General features: G+C 46.2%; 1 protein-coding gene across 3 annotated transcripts in view; it reads left to right on the plus strand.

Annotated features, from left to right (window-relative positions):
- LOC121284848 (tensin) overlaps positions 1-17,120 on the plus strand; it is a 738,828-nt gene that overhangs the window by 429,659 nt on the left and 292,049 nt on the right. The window lies entirely within an intron of this gene.

A 17,120-nucleotide genomic window follows, 5' to 3' on the forward strand; every position in this document is an offset into this window, starting at 1 on the left:
TCATCTGATGTCCCTGCCTAAGGACTTTTCACCAAGGGTCACTGGTCAATGATCAGGAGCAGGAACCCTGGCTGATTTCCTCTCTCTAACCCAGGGGTCACTGGACAGTGATCAGGAGCAGGAACCCTGGCTGACCTCCTCTCTCTAACCCAGGGATCACTGGACAGTGATCAGGAGCAGGAACCCTGGCTGATTTCCCCTCTTTCTAACCTAGGGGTACTGTGGGTGACTATAATCTCTGCACAAAACCTGCCTCCGATTGGCTGATATGCCACACATGGCTATTGTACCTGGTATTTTGTGGTTTGTATTGACTGTATGTTTTTTGATTCACTATTTACAGAACTATATTGAAGCTGAATGTATCACGGTTTGGGTCCAATATATCTGTCCTTACTGCAGCAGGGAAAGTTTGTGAAGGGATGGAAAATTACTTCCCTCTCTTCAACTTGCCATTGGCGGCAGTGCCTTCAGATGGTTGGCTATTCCTTTATTAAACCCTTCCCTCTCTCCCCCTTTCTCCTGCCCTCAGGCTCTCCTTAAATGCCCTCCCCACCACCGCCCCACCCCCCCCACCCCCCCGCCTCCCCCACCCCACTCTCCAGCCACACTTTTATTCAGCTTCCCAAATCACTCCTTTGGCTGTCTCACATCTTTTCTTCCTCCTCCCTGAGAGTTAATGACAGTGACGTGATTGTTGATGAATGGAATTGCAGCTCAAGAATCTCTCTCTCTGCTTTTGTATGTTCTCCTCTCAAAGCTTTCTTTCTGATTCTCTGTCTCACGCTCTCTGATCCTTTCTCTCTCAGTCCCTCTTTCTGTCTCGCTCCCTCTCTGTTTCTCACTCTTTCCCTTTTCTCTGTCTCTCTCACTTGTTCCCTCTCTCTGTCTCACACACTCTCCCTCTTTCTGTCTTAGCCTCTGTCTCAGTTTGTCTGTATCTTTTTTCTTTCTTACTCTATCTCCACCTCTCTATCTCCACCTCTCTATCTCCCCTCTCTTTTTGTCTCTGTTCTCTATATTGCTTTCCTCTCTTCTCTCCCTCTCACTCGACCTTTCCCTGTATTTCTCCTTCTCCACACTGACCTCACCAGGATGTTTCTGAGTGTTACTCTCTCAGCAGGAGTTTGGCTATGTAAATATTTAGCTCCATGTAAAGGGAAATTGGAGTGCAGTTCAGTTCGATGTTCACTGACCCCTGAAAACATTTCCAAAGGCAACAATGAAGTAGTAATTTCTGTAAACCGTGTGAGATCTGTGGGTGCTGAAATCACACAAAGTTTGTTCACAGGCTGCGTGTGATGAGCTGCCCTATGTTTGGGTACAATGCTCCGCTGAAATAAGACATACAGCACTAGATTGGTGTGAATTGTTTATCTGCTGTATACTGTTGTGCACAGGTCTAGACTCAAAGAGAGAACCTTAGGTTTGAGGGATCGCTGAATGGAGAGCTGAGAGTGTTATACGAATTTCAAAATACTTTCTCTGAGACTTTTGAATTCAAGTGCATGTACTCTGCAAAACTCTTGATGAGAGATGCAACCTATGTGAGACCCTGCAAAGGCTGACTGTTCATAACTTGGAAAGGCATAAAATAGAAAAAGGTAGCATTGACTATTTTAATGTAACGGCAGCCAAATCACGCACAGCAAGATTTCACAAACAAAAATGAAAGAAATGACCAGATAATCTGTTTTTGCAATACTGGTTGAAGGGTAAATATTGTTCCCATGACACCTGGGAAAATTCTCTTGCTGTCAGTTGGGGCCTCGGTTTAATATTTCACCAAAAGATGAATTTCCACCAGTGTTCCCCAATCCCGTGCCACAACTTTGCGAGAAACTGCAGAGAAAGGAGAGTAATGGCTTTGACCATGTTCTCAAAACTCATCTCCATTCCATACCTCCTTTTCCAATCTACAGTTTTGAACGTGCTGTCATCTTCCAAATCTATGCCCATCTTTCCTGGAACTCCATGTTTGAATCTCTCCAATCAGACTTCTGCCCCTATCCCAATACTGAAATAGCTCTAAACAAAAAAGTTATCCTCTATGACTATGAGCATGGTAAACTTTCCCTCTTCATCCTTCTCGACTGCCTGCAGCCTTCAACACCATTGACCCCAACAGCCTCCTTCAACTGCTCTCTCCTTAATTGTCCAGCTGGGTGTGGCTGCTCTCACTTGGTTCCATTCTTATCTATATAATAGCCAGAAAATCACTTACAATGGGTTCCCTTCCTGCCCCCACTCTGTTACCCATGATGTCCCACTAGGATCAATCCTTGGCCCGCTCCTGTTTCTTATCTATATACTGCCCCCTCAGTGACATCATCTGAAAACACAGCATTAGTTTTCACATGTATGCTATTGACACCCAGCTCCAACTCACCACCACCTCTCTCAACTCCTCCACTCTATTTTATTTGTCATGCTTCTCTGACATCCAGTAGTGGTAGGAATACAGTTTCCTCCAACTAAATATTGGGACGACTGAAGCTTCTGTGCCACAAACTCCTTTCCCTAGCCACTGATTCCATCCTTCTCCCTGGCTGCTGTCTGAGGCTGAACCAGGCTGTTTGCAAACTCATCATCCTATTTAATTCTGATCTGAGTTTCTGACCGCATATCCTGCCCAACGCCAAGATCACCCACTTCCACTGTCATAACATTGGTCACCTCTGCTCCACTTCAGACCATCGGCTTCTGAAACCTTCACCCATACATTTGTCACCTCCTGAATTTACTCTTCCAATGCTCTCCTGGTTGACCTCCCATCTTCCATTCACCATAAACTTCAGCTCATCCAAAACTTATAAGATCCTGAGAGGATTTGATAGGGTAGATACCGAGAGGACGTTCCCACATCTGGGTGAGACTAGAAACAGGGGACACAGTTTAAGAATAAGAGGTCTACCTTTTAAGATGGAGATGAGGAGAACATTTTTTTTCAGAGGGTCATTAGTCTGTGGAATTCTCTTCCCCAGAGAGCAATGGAGGCAGGGCCATTGAATTTATTCAAGGCTGAGTTAGGCAGATTTTTGATAGACAAGGGAATCAAGGGTTATGGAGGCACACAGCAAAGTGGAGTTGAGACCACAAACCGGCCTTAACATGCAACATTGACTTTAATAGAAACAAAAATCTTCCTAATGGTGCAGTAATTGGCCAAAAAACTGACATTGAACCAAAGGAGACAATTGGAGGGGTTACTAGACACTTGGTTAAAATACTGGATTTTCAGAATTGTCTTAAAGGAAGAGGAGAGGCTTAGGGAAGGAATTCCAAATCTTGGGGCCTAGACAGCTGAAGATGCAGTCACCAGTTGTGGGGTAAAGGGAGGAGCAATGCATGAGATCACGGATGGACGAATGCAGAGTTCTCAGAGGTTGTAGAGCTAGATGAGTTTACATTAATAGATAGATATGTATCTATCAGACAAAAGCAGATGATTAGGAAAGCAAATGGAATATTGGCATCAATTGCAAGGGGAATGGAATATAAAAGTAGGGAAGTTTTACTGCAGCTGCACAGGGCATTAATGAGACCACAAACACTGTGTAGAGTTTTGGTCTCCTTATTTGAAAAAAGATATAATTGCATTTGAAGCAGTTCAAAGAAGGTTCACTCGATTCATTCCTGGGATGAGGGGCTTATCCTATGAAGAAAAGTTGAACATGTTGGGCCTGTACCCATTGGAGTTTAGAAGAATGAGAGGTGATCTTATTGAAACGTATAAGATCCTGAGAGGATTTGATAGGTTAGATACCGGGAGGATGTTTCCTCTTGTGGGGGAAATGAGAACTCAGGGATATAGTTTAAGAATAAGAGGCTCCCTTTTAAGATGGCGATGAGGAGTCTTTTTCTCTCTCAGAGGGTCATTAGTCTGTGGAATTCTCTTCCCCAGAGATAGTGGAGACTGGGTCATTGAATTTATTCAAAGCAGAGTTAGACTGATTTTTGGTAGACAAGGGACTCAAGGGTTATGGGTAACAGACGGAAAAGTGGAGTTGAGATCACAACCAGATCAGCCATGATCTTATTGAATGGTGGAGCAAGCTTGAAGGACTGAATGGCCTAGTCCTACCCCTAAATCCAATGTTCCTATGTTTCTATGTTCCTACATAGGCCATTAAGGAATTTAAATACAAGGATGAGATTTTAAAAATCATTGTTGTTGTCATAGTATTCGTTGTTGGCTGTCCCTAGATTTGAGGGTGACTTCTACTCAAGGTCATGAGTTTTTGCCCGGGGCCTTCTCGTGACTGAACAGGCTGATTCTTGACCCACAGATCCTTGGGTAAATGGCGTAGGATATCCCATGAGGTAGTGGGATATGGAGTGAAGAAATTGCTTCTTTTTTTTGCCTTCCCTGCTGCCGTTCTGCCTTATCATTAAGACATTGTGACTTAAAGTGTGATACCACTCGATGGACAGGTTGTTGCCATTTTGAATGATTGGAAGCAAGTTCCTCCCAGTCATCAATGTCAATATTGCCATATTTCAAGGAGAGCTTCAGAGTGCCTTTAATGTGCTTTCTTTGTCCTTCCCTGGAACGTTGGCCACTTGAGAGTGGAGAAATCAAGACCTGATGAGGGAGACACTTTGCATAGGAACAAAGAAACTTAGGACTTAGGAGCAGGAGGAGGCCATTCAGCCCTTTGATCCTGCTGCACTATTCAATAAGATCATGACTGATCTGGTTGAGGTCTCAGCTCCACTTTCCTGTCTGCCCCCCATAACCCTTGACTACTTTGAATATATTCAAGGCTGAATTAGACAAATTTTTGAAAGACAAAGTAGTCAAGGACCCAGCCTCCACTGCTTTTTGTGGAAAAGAATTCTACATACTAACAACCCTTTGGGAGAAAATATTGCCCCTCATCTCTGTCTCCAATTATAGACCTCTTATCCTTAAATTGGGTTCTAGCCTCTCCCAAAAGTGGAAACATCCTCCTGGTATCCACCCTATCAAGTCCCCTCAGGATGTTATATGTTTCAATAAGATCATCTCTCATTCTTCTAAGCTCCAATGGGTATAGCCCCAACCTGTTCAACCTTTCTCATGAAATAAGCCCTTCATCCCAGGAACTATTTGATTTTGAACAAATCTGAACTGCTTCAAACACAATTATAGCTTTTTCAAATAAGGAGCCCAAAACTGTACACAGTATTCCAAGGCCCTGTATAGCTGCAGCAAATCTTCCCTACTTTTATATTTCATTCCCTTTGCACTAAATGCCAACATTCCATTTGTCTTCCTAGTCACTTGCTGTACCTGCATACTCATGTTTTGTGATTCGTGTACCAGGACACCCAGAACCCTCTGTACCAGCAAGTTCTGCAATCTCTCTCTTTTTGACCATCCAGACAGTGTCCAGTCCATTGAAGTTGATTTTTCAGGAGGTTTGCCTGAATGCCTGTGGAGCTGACTTCAAGGAGGAGACCAGCGTTTCTTTGATAGTCCTCCCATTGAACCCAGCATTTCTCTATTATTGCTGTGTCACTGATACACAGTCCATGTCTCACTGCAATACAGGAGTGTGATGACAACAACTCTAGGGTTTTTGTTGACTTGCGGAGGTCTCTGTGGTCAAATACTTGCTGCTGTAGTTTGTAGAAGGCTGAGCTGGCACAGCTGATCCAGTGTTGGATCTTCTCGTCAGTGGTGGCATTTTGAGGGAGGTGGCTGCCAAGGTATAGGAAATGCTCAACATATTCCAGAGTCTCTCCTTCAACATATATGGGAGGTGGAATATTTGACTGACTAGGTGAGGGTTGTTGTGAATCTTGTTTTGGCAATATTCTAGGACAGGCCAAGTTTCTTGCAAGCAGAATTGGAAAGATCAAGAATAGCTTGTAAATCTGATGCAGAGTGGGCAACGACACTGCAATCATCCACAAACTGTAGATCATGTATACCTACAGTGCTCAGTTTAGTTTTGGCATGGAGGCGACTGAGGTTAAAGAGTTTTCCATCTAGGTGGTTTTTATTACTCACACCATAGGGCAGTTGATCTTTGATGAGGTGAATAGCTATTGTCAAGTGTGTTGTAAATAGTATTGGGGCTATCACACAGCTTTGCTTGACTCGTAGTGTTGTTCTCAACATTTTTCTTGCATTTGTCTGGCAATGAAGATCAGGTCAGACGTTTCTCTGGGAGGCCGAAAGCCACACTGAGTGAAGGGGATTTTGTCCATTTGATTTTGGTCTAAAGCCCTGGTGCCTTTAAAGAAGCTTTGCATGTCATGATGGTCGGTATATTGTTGGATCTCATGGGCTTTCTCTTCCCACCACTTGTCCTTCATCTTCTTTATTTAGCTTTGGTCATCAGCCTTGAGCAGTTAGAATGCTGCCTTCTTGATGTGCAACCTTGGGTCATTCTGCCAGGTGATGAAGGCTGCTCATTTTTGTCCCAGGAGGTCACATACTTCAGCATCATTCTCATTGAACCAGTCTTGGCGACGACGAGCTCGAACCCAATGGTCTGGACACAGGAGTCTAGTACGGCTGACTTTATTTGACCCCACTGTTCTGAAATTGAATTGGATGTGTGCAGATTTTTCAGATTTTTTATGAGTTCACTTGAAATTCCTCTCTTCGGTCAGGTGTTTTAGGGCCGAGACATTGATCTTCTTCCTCTTGGACTTTTGGTTACTGCAATGTGTTGGTGCTGAATGAACGTTCATCACTGACTGAACAAGTCAATGATCTGCCCAGCAGGCATCAGTCCCCCTCATGGATCGAGTGACACAGATATCACTTAGATCTTTGAGTTGAATGATGACATAATCCAGGAGGTACCAGTACTCTGATCTAGGATGCCTCCATGTGGTTTTGTGTTTGTCCTGGTGGAAGAGGGTGTTTGTTATAATGAGGCCATGCTGAGCTCACTTTGTCAGCAGGAGGACACCATTTACATTGACTTTTCCCAAGCCATTTTTCCTAATGATTTCCTTGCAGAAACATAAAAGTCTCCCAGTAGGATGAGCTTTTCTTCTTTTGTGATGTCAGTGAGGAGTTCATCAAGGTCAGAATAGAACTTTTCCTGAACATCATCAGAGACGAGGGTCAGGGCATAAACACTGATGACGGAGGCATATTGATTACAGCTGAGCTGTAGGTGAAGTGTCATGAGACATTCATTTATACAATTGTGGAGTTCTGCCAGTGCATCCAAGATCCAATTCCGGATGGCCAAACCAATTCTGTGGACACAAGGGTTGCTGTCAGCCTTTCCTTTCTGGTAGAAGGTGTATCCCCCTACTTGTTCCTTCAACTGCCCTTCCCCAGGAAGAAGGATCTCACTGAGGGCGGTGGTGTCAATTTGGAGTCTTTATCATTCACGTGATCCAATTGCCCTTCTTCTTTCTGGGCGGTCACACTTGAGATCATCCATGAGTATTCTGACAATCCAAATTGCAAAATTTAAAAAGTTTTCTTTCTTCGACCACAAAGATGGTGATCACATAGGGTGTGGTTACAGGAAAAAGTGGACAGCCTATTTTTAGGGCACCTTTTCTCACCCCCCTCCCCATTTGGGGTATAAAGAGGGTATCCTGAAGAGAACTGCTCAATCACAAAAGCTGCTGCCCAAAGACACCTCTGTCCTAACACAGGTCTCCAACGACCTTCATGCTAGTGTTGCCTGTGTACAGATTCTTGACTAGGAACTCCCAGGTTCACATCCCTGTCCCTGTCGCCAATTCTGCATCGCCACAGGACTTGGTAAATGGACCCTGATAGAAGTCTGTGCGTGACTTTGTTTAACATGGGGACTTTCATGCACCGTCATTGTCCACATGATCTTGATGGGTTGATGGTCAGATTTTCGTGACGTGTTGAACCATAATAGCCGGCATTTGCTTCCCACCGCAGCCTTCTACCACCTTCGCTGCTGATGAGACGCACAGTCTTCCTTCGCCTGTTCTGCTGTTGGGGAATTTTTGGACTGCATTTTGTATGGAATGTCCCACCAACCTTTCCACCATGAGCGGCCTTTCCAGGAGCAAGGAGCTCCTGACGGCATTGTATAAGGGATCATTACAGCGCCTCTCCACCACATCAAGGTGTGACCCAGGGAGATGTGCATTGCAGTGCACTGCTGGACCAGAAACCTGTGTAGGTCAGTGAGTATGGGGTGATCAGTGAGCAGGACTTGATGTGGATTAGGATACATGCAGCAGAGTTTTGGATCAGTTGAAGGAAATATGTTGGCAGGATATTTGTGGACAGACCTGAATGGAGTTGCAGCTTTTCCTTGTACCCTGGCCAATCTTTTATTCCAGTTTCAAGGAGCTGATTGTTCCATATTAAACTGAGGCTAAATGAATAATTACCCTGGCCTTTCACCCAACACACAGTTATTCCAGAGCTAAGCTGCTGCATGAATACATGCAGTGGTACAGCTTCACTTGAAATTGATTAATGTTTGAAGGACGTTACCAACTTTGCACTGCCATGTCAGCACAGGCCCTTATAAGTCCCAACAGCACAGCCTGTACACTGACTGTTCCACATCCTTGTATGGAAACCTGGCAGCTATGTTCACTAATCGTGAATAGGAAGTGAAGCAACAGAGTCTTACAGAACAATAGATAAAATATAACTAGAGAATAAACAGTGACTCTGTACAGTTACACAGTGAGTGACACTTATCCTGAATAAACAGGGACTCTGTACAGTTACACAGTGAGTGACACTTACCCTGAATAAACAATGGGCAGAATCGTTTGTGCCCACAAGCGTTGAGCGTGTTCAGTGGCATGAGTGGACAATATGGCAAGAAGGCCAAAAATTGGTTTCATGACGTCATGAAACGAGTTTGCGATCGTCCGCTCAGCCATTGATGGCAGGCCATGTTCCTCAGCATCGGACATCAGGAATCTCATTGTAATACATCAGCATATCATTATAAAGCCAGCAAGTGGGACTCATCCCCCTGCCACTGGATGGTCCTCCCACATCGGTGGGAAAACATGCTGGTGCAGAACACATCTTGATAAGCATGACGTGCAGAAGTCAAGACTTACCGCCAGGGCCTTGCTCACATTGCGTACATCCGAGGAGCAGAAGAAGCTTTAGCCCGATAGAAATGGCACACTGAAGGAACGTGTGAATGGGGAAGGAGTGCAGAGAGGGGACGGAGTCCAGGGGGAGGAAGGAGTGCGGAGAGGGAGGGACTAAAGGTGGAGGAAGGAATCAGGAAGGGAGAAGCAGTAAAGCTGGAGGAAGAAGTGAGTCTGGAGGAAGAGCTAAGGCTGGAGGAAGGAGTCAGGAGGACAAAGGGTGGCAGAAGAAGTATGGGTATCTGAGGGAGTCAGGAAGGGGGATGGACCAAGTCGGGGGGGGTTGGGAGGACTAACGGGGGGAGGGGGGAAGGGATTCCGGGGAGGGAAGGTATCCGGAGGGGGAGAAAGGTTCTTGGGGGGGGGGGTTGCGGTCCAGAGTGGGGAAGGAGTCTGAAGGGGGGAAGGGGTCCAGAGGGGGGGATGTGCGGGTGAACATGCAAGGGAGGGGTCTGATGGGTTCATGACTTAACTCTTGGGGACCAAACTGAGAGTGGGCATGGTATGAGGGAATGGTGAGAATGACCGAGGGCAGAGTGAGGTGCTAGGGTGAGAGTGAGGGTTCGACGGTCGTGGTAGAAACATAGGAGCAGAAGAAGACCCTTCGAGCCTGCTCCACCATTCAATACGATCATGTCTGATCCTCTATCTCAACACCATACTCCTGCTCTCTCCCCATACCTCTTTAGAGTCCAGAAATGTATCTATTTCCTTCTTAAATATATTCAGTGACTTGGCCTCCACAGCCTTCTGTGGTAGAGAATTCCACAGGTTCACCACCCTCTGAGTGAAGAAGGTTCTCCTCATCTCAGTCCTAAATGGTCTACTCCGTATCCTGAGACTGTGACCCCTTGTTCTAGATCCCCCAGTCAGAGGAAACACCATCTCTGCATCCAGTCTGTCCTGTCCTGTCGGAATATTATGCATTTCAATGAGATCCCCTTTCATTCTTCTAAACTCTGATGGATACAGTCCCAGTCGACCCAATCTCTCCTCATACGACAATCCTGCCATCCCAGGAATCAGTCTGGTGAATCTTCACTGCACTCCCTCTATGGCAAGTATATCCTCTGTTTGGTAAGGAGACCAAAACTGCACACAATACTCCAGGTGTGGTCTCACCAAGACCCTGTACAGCTGCAGTAAGACATCCTTGCTCCTGTACTCAAGTCCTCTCGCAATGAAGACCAACATACCATTTACCTTCTTAACCGCTTGCTGCACCTGCATGCTTGCTTTCAGTGACTGGTGTACAAGGACACCCAGGTCCCTTTGTACATCAACATTTCCCAATCTATCACCATTTAAATAATACTCTGCCATTCTGTTTTTCCTGCTAAAGTGGATGGTGAGGTGGTTGGTGGGGATTTGGAGGCAGTCATGGACCCTAGGAGTGGGAAGGACAAGGTTGGAGAGGTGGATGTGGAGGGGGGTGAGAATTTCGGGAAGGAAGGGAACGTGCACATTCACCTGAACATCCCCGAAGGAAAAGGGTTATGGCTGGTAGGTCACAGAGTGGAGGTGGAAGGTAATGACAGGCTGGGGCCAACAGTGATGGGGGAGAAGGAAACGCGTGAGGGAGGGGTAAAGAAGGAGGGAGCTGGCAAAAAAGTGAAACAACGTTCGTGGTGGGTGAGATCAGGTGCTGCATGGGAGTGTGATCATTGGGTGGGCAGAGATGCAGGTCAGCTCAGATGGAGAACTGAAAGCAAACCCCAGCAGGCAACATTCAAAATACTCAGGATATTGAGGTGAGTATGATACATGAAGGATCTGCGTGCATGGGAGAGTGCTTGCATGAGGTTCCGAAAGACCCTGCCACAAACACACACACTTCTCTCTCCGGAATCGCTCATTGGCCAGCTGCTCCCTCTGTGATGACAGAGGACAAGGTTGAGGGGGTCACAGGCAAAGGGGACTTGGAGGGAGTGGACAGACTCTGAGATTCCTGAGTGGATGACCCAGGGTGTCCAGCTGCTGCTTCTCCTCCCTTCAGATATCCGAGGGGCCCTGGCCTGACTCCTTGAGGGAAAGGAGCACTTGGAGGGACATCGAGGTGCCCTGTTTCTCTCTTGCGTTTGCACTGCAGGAGCTCATCCATGGATCCCGCGATGGAGTGCAGCTCTGCATGCATCTCGCATTCTGCTGGACCAGGGTCTCCATGGCATCCACTATTCTCTCCATGGGGACCTCCATACGCACACATATGGGCACCACTTCATCAGAGAGCAGGCAGTCACACTCCTCTGACTTGCATGCCACTCTGTTGATGGCTTTCAACAGCTCTGTGTGATGTTTTCCCAACTTCTGCTGACTCTCCAGGATGAGTTAGGAAGGCCGAATCCAGAGGCTCGTCATCTGACTCGGACCTCACAGATGCCTCTTCCCCAGCACTCCTTCAAGTGCCGGGGAGCTTGGCCAAACCTGCCTCCTGCTGCGGATGTTTGTCCCTGTGGTGATCATCAGATTGTGAATCCAAGCCTATTCTAGATCTAGGTCCCACTGAGGTATGTGTCTCTGCGCTGGTGGAGGGTGTGGGTAAACACTGTGACAGGTCTTCCAGGCTGCTTATTTCCAGTCCTCTTCGCTGGAGGTGAGGATATGGATAGAGCTGAGGGACTGGCTGACTGAAGGCATTGGTGGCTTGGCAGAGCTTCCTGTGAACCAAAGTAGAAGTAAGTAGTGCATGGCAGCAGAGTCAAAAGCAGGAGAGAGAGCACTCACAGCTGCATTGAGAGAGGGATGATGTGGTGCAGGACCCTCACGTGGCTATTCACTGTTGCTGCAGGCAACATCCACAGCAGCCAGCATGATGGCACATTGCTCAAAGTGAGTGAGGGGCCTAATGTGGGCCACTCCACCCCCATCTGGGAACTGTCCCCCCTGATGTGAACCAGCTTCTCCTGCATGAAAACAGCCGGAGGGAGCGTGAGCCGGACACATGGCAATGTGCGGAATGTGTGTGTGGTGAGCGGAGCCATGGATGGGATGAGGATGCGAGCTCCAGAGGATATGAACCTGATGGAGATGTGAGGGTGTGTGTGAGAGTCAGTGGTGTTGTCCCTTGAGGTGTGAGAACCCTGTGTATGTGTGATGGGTTTGTGAGTGTGTGAGTTGAGAGTGATGAGAAGAGTGACTTACCCTGGCAGAATGGATGAGATCATTCATCCTGTAGCAGCACAGGGTGCTGTCCTCTTTTGCAGGGCATTGGCACCGACCCCTGCTGCCACCACCTCCCATGCTGGGTTGGTGATGCCGCTGCCCCTCCTGCAGCCAGGGTGTTGGTAGAGGACATCGTGGCGAGCCTCCACAGTGTCCAAAAGGTACGAGGGACGCGTCACTAAACCTGGGGGCTGCAGTCTTTTTGCCTTTCGGGCCATGCTTTCTATGCAGCAGTCATGGTTTGGAAACACTGAGAGGTTTGCGCATCGCTGGAATTTAAATATGGCACCCAGCATGATGAAGCGGTGAGGTGATGGCATGGCGGGCGAATGAGAACCAGTCCGCCATGGAAATGGAGGTGTTTCCCGGGAATGCATAATTAATACGGCAGGTTTGGGATGATTGGGCGTGAAAAGTCGCCATTGTGGCTGGCGGGTAACATGTCATTTTATCTGCCAGCTACCGCACTTAGTGCAAATTTGGAACAGTTCCACCCAATGACTCTGTACAGTTACACAATGATTGACCCTTACCCTGAATAAACAGTGACTCTGTACAGTTACACAGTGATTGACCCTTACCCTGAATAAACAGTGACTCTGTACAGTTACACAGTGAGTGACCCTTACCCTGAATAAACAGTGACTCTGTACAGTTACACAGTGATGGTCCTTACCCTGAATAAACAGTGACTCTGTACAGTTATACAGTGAGTGACCCTTACCCTGAATAAACAGTGACTCTGTACAGTTACATAGTGAGTGACCCTTACCCTGAATAAACAGTGACTCTGTACAGTTACACAGTGAGTGACCCTTACCCTGAATAAACAGTGACTCTGTACAGTTACACACTGAGTGACCCTTACCCTGAATAAACAGTGACCCTGTAGCGTTACACACCATCAGTGACCCTTATCTTGCTGAATGGATATTCGATTAAACAGAAGGAGATATTAGGATGGGTGACCAAAAGCTTGGTCTAATGGACTGGATTTAAGGAGCCCCCCAAAGGAGGAATGTGGTAGAGAGGTCCCTGGAGGGACTTCCAGAGTTAAGAGCATAGGCACCTGAAGGCATTGCCACCAATGGTGGAGGAAATAATTGATGCCCAAGCAGCCAGAATTGAAGAAGCACAGATCCTGGTAGAACTGGAGGAGATTACAGAAATAGGGAGGAGCAAAACCATGGAGGGATTTCGAAACAATGGTGAAAATTTTAAAATTGAGCTATTGCTTAGCTGGAAGCAGGCCAGTGAACACAGGTGTGATGGGTAAGTGGATATTGGCGTAGGTTAATGTATGTATTAGGTTCTGGGCAGCAGGATTTTGGATGAGCTGAAGTTAATGGAGGCTGGAAGATGGGATGCCGGCCAGCAGATTATTGGAATGTTACAGGGATTAGTTAATATAACAATATTAATTAATCCCAAGTGTTCATTCTCCTTTGTGAGCACAGACTGGGAAAGTTGACAGCTGTTAGATCTTGGCAGCATCATATTTGAGGACAAATCTTTCTAGCTGAAAGCATTGGTTAGCTACCAGAAACCCCAAGTCTGGACAGTATTTTCCCTCCCTCTAGCCTTGTGCAGCGAGAGGGGAATGAAGCCTGAACTTAAACTCAGAACCTCGTGACTCAGAGATAAGAGTACTACCCACTGAACCACAGCTGACAATTGAGTATTGATGAAAAAGAGACATGTTGAAGCTTTTCATCTTGCACTCATCAGGACACTTTGCAAGAATATCAATATAAGGGGAAAACAATAATTTATACTGTATGTGGAGAGAGTGCTGATTGATTGGCAGGTGGCATTGTCATGGATAATGCACCAGTGATGGTGACTGACAGTTAACTGCCAAACATTGTTCGAAATTTAAACCTGGCCGCTTGACCCTGATTGGTCTCTTGCCAACGAATCAGCACTCTCTTCACATACAGTGTTGTTGTTGTTGTTTTCCCCTTATATTGGTTTTCTTGCGAAGTGTCCTGATGAGTGCAAGATGAAAAGCTTCAACATGTCTCTTTTTTCAGCAATACTCAAGTTCTGTACTACCATAATGACCAACAGCTAACACTGTTGTTTTGTATTGTCACATTCTGCCTTTGGCGTAAGTAGGGCACAGAAATGGCTGGATCCAAGAATGAAGCCAATTGATGGATCCCTGCTGCCACAATTGAAATCAGTTGACTCGGGTTAGCAATTTCAATCAGAAGAAAACCCCTAGGCATATTTTGGAGCAGTACAGTGGCAAAGTCCTTAGTAATTGTCTCAGGTTATTGATCCTGGTATCTTCCTGCTCTGTGTGGGGCTCAGAACCACACCGGATGAGATCAGTAAACTCAGTGCAGGCTGGAGATGGAACCTGGGCGTATCCAGTTCTCTCTCCTTCCTACTCCAAGGGCAGACTGTGACAGTACAGAGCCAACAATGTTAGCTGTGCTTCAGTAGGTTGCACTTTCACCTTTAGGTCACGAGCTTCTGAGCTCAAGTCCCACTCCATGATTTGAGAAAAAAAAATCAACATTCCAGTGCATAACTGAGGGAGTGCTGCCATGTCTTTTGATGAGATGTTAAACTGAGACCCTGTCTGCCCTCTCCGGTGGATGGAAAAGATGCAATGGCCACTATTTCAAAGAAGAACTGTGTCCTGGACAACATTTATTCCACAATCAACATCATTAAAACAGATTATCTGGCAATTATCACATGACTGTTTGTGGGATCTTGCTGTGTTCATAATAGCTGCTGTGCTGTCTGTATTCCAACAGTGATTACACTCCAAAACTGTGTGATTGACTGTAAAGCTCTTGGAGATATCCAGTGGCCATTGAAGGTGCTATATAAATGCAAGTTTTTCTTTTCTTTTCAACATCTGTGTGAACACCTGCTCTGAATATGGAAAGGACACTGAACCCTGAATTTGGGTAGGGTCACTGTGTCACCATGAATGCTCTAGATGTCATTCCCGCTGTTACTGTTAGACCATCAGATCGAGGCCCTGGGATGCATTTTGAGGTAATTGGTGTTTGTCACTCTTCCTCCTTCTTTTCCCCCTCCTTCACTGGAAGAAAGAAAAAGAATGTGCATTTCTGTAGTGCCTTTCACACCATCCGGATGATCCCAAGGCACTTTTCAGCCGATCATTTTTTGATGTGTCGTCACTGTTGTAATGTAGGAAACACAAGAGTTATTTATGCACAGAAAGCTCTTAAACAGCCAAATAAGTGATCAGGTAATCTGATTTTAGTGATATTAGTTGAGGAATAAATATTGGCTAAGACACCAGGGAGGACTGCCCTACTCTTCGAATACTGTCATGGGATTTGTTACATCCACATGAGAGGACAAATAGGACCTCAGATTAGCATCTTCTCTGAAAGTGAATATATCTGACAGTGCAGCTCTCCCTCAGTACTGACCCTCTGATGGTGCAGACCACCCTCAGTACTGACCCTCTGACAATGGAGCACTCCCTTATTACTGATCCTCTAACAGTACAACACTACCTCATTACTGATCCTCCAACAGTGCGGCGCTTCCTCAGTACTGACCTTCCAACAATGCAGCACTCTCTCATTACTGATCCTCTGACAGTGCGGCGCTCTTTCAGTATTGTTTCTCTAACAGTGCAGTAGTCCCTCAGTACTGACCTTCTGACAGTGCAGTACTCCCTCAGTACTGATCCTCTGACTCTGCAGCTCTCCCTCAGTATTGGTCCTCTGACAATGCAGCACTCCCTCAGTTCTGACCCTCCTACAGTGCAGCACTCCCTCAGTACTGACCCTCTGACAGTGCAGCACTCCCTCAGTATTAAATCTGCGATAGATCAGTGCTCCCTCAGTACTGACCCTTCAATAGTGTAGTGCTCCTCAGTACTGTGCTGGGAGAGGCGGAATTGTGTTGCCCAAATCTGTGGAGTGTGTGTTGAACCCATGTGCTTCTGACTGTAACAGAAGAGTACTACCATCGAGTCACAGCAAACTGCTCTCAAGGGAACTAGAGAGGATGATAAATGTTGGCCTTGGCAGCAATGCCCACATTCTGTGGACGAATGATTAAAAAAAAACGCCAATTGATGTCAGACTCCTGCTTGGCAGTATTCGCTCTTCAGCACCTCCATTCGCCACCAATCCTGGAAGTCACATGGTACAACAATAATGGAGTTATTGACTAATCACAATAGTCAGTCTTTATCAATTCATCAAAATAGACCCATGAGGTAAGGAAACGCCTCCAGTGCTGGAGAAATTTGGAATCAGAAATTGTATGATGCTGTAAACATGCGTCCAAGCATTCAATATGGCGAGCTGCACATGCACGTATTCCACATCTGCCCCCTCCATGCTGATTTATTGCCCCCAATACACCCACTGTTCCCTCATGTGCGCTGTGATTGTGTAAGAGTGCTGATTGCCTTTAAACAATCTGATTGTGGAGCAGAGTGCTGAGGAAACTCGAGTATTCCTGTTTCAAGATGATTGTGGCCCAAGGAATGTGAGGAATTCCTGAAGCAGGAAAATGATATGATTAAGATTTAATTAAAGTGGAAGAATGTAAATAAACTCAGTGAGGGCTGTGATTGAACTCCTGCTACTGAATTTACACGAAGCTTTCACGCTTTTGCCCCACCCCTTGTATTGGGAAACACATTGATTTTTCTCAGTGTGTGACAGTCTTCCCTTGTAGAACAGTGTGAAAGAGCAGAAGGATTCACATATTAATTAACTATGTGACAGCTTGTGACATGAGCACTGCTCCCATGGCTGAAACCCTCGTTATACCTGTTACTCGGGTGGTTAGTCCGATATTGTGGGCAGGTTTTCTGGCTTTCCTCACTCACCAGACAGGAATGTTAATCCAGAGGGGGACAGGCTGGAGTGGGGTTGACC

Source organism: Carcharodon carcharias, chromosome 12 (genome assembly GCF_017639515.1).
Source record: "Carcharodon carcharias isolate sCarCar2 chromosome 12, sCarCar2.pri, whole genome shotgun sequence".
Lineage (NCBI taxonomy): Eukaryota > Metazoa > Chordata > Chondrichthyes > Lamniformes > Lamnidae > Carcharodon > Carcharodon carcharias.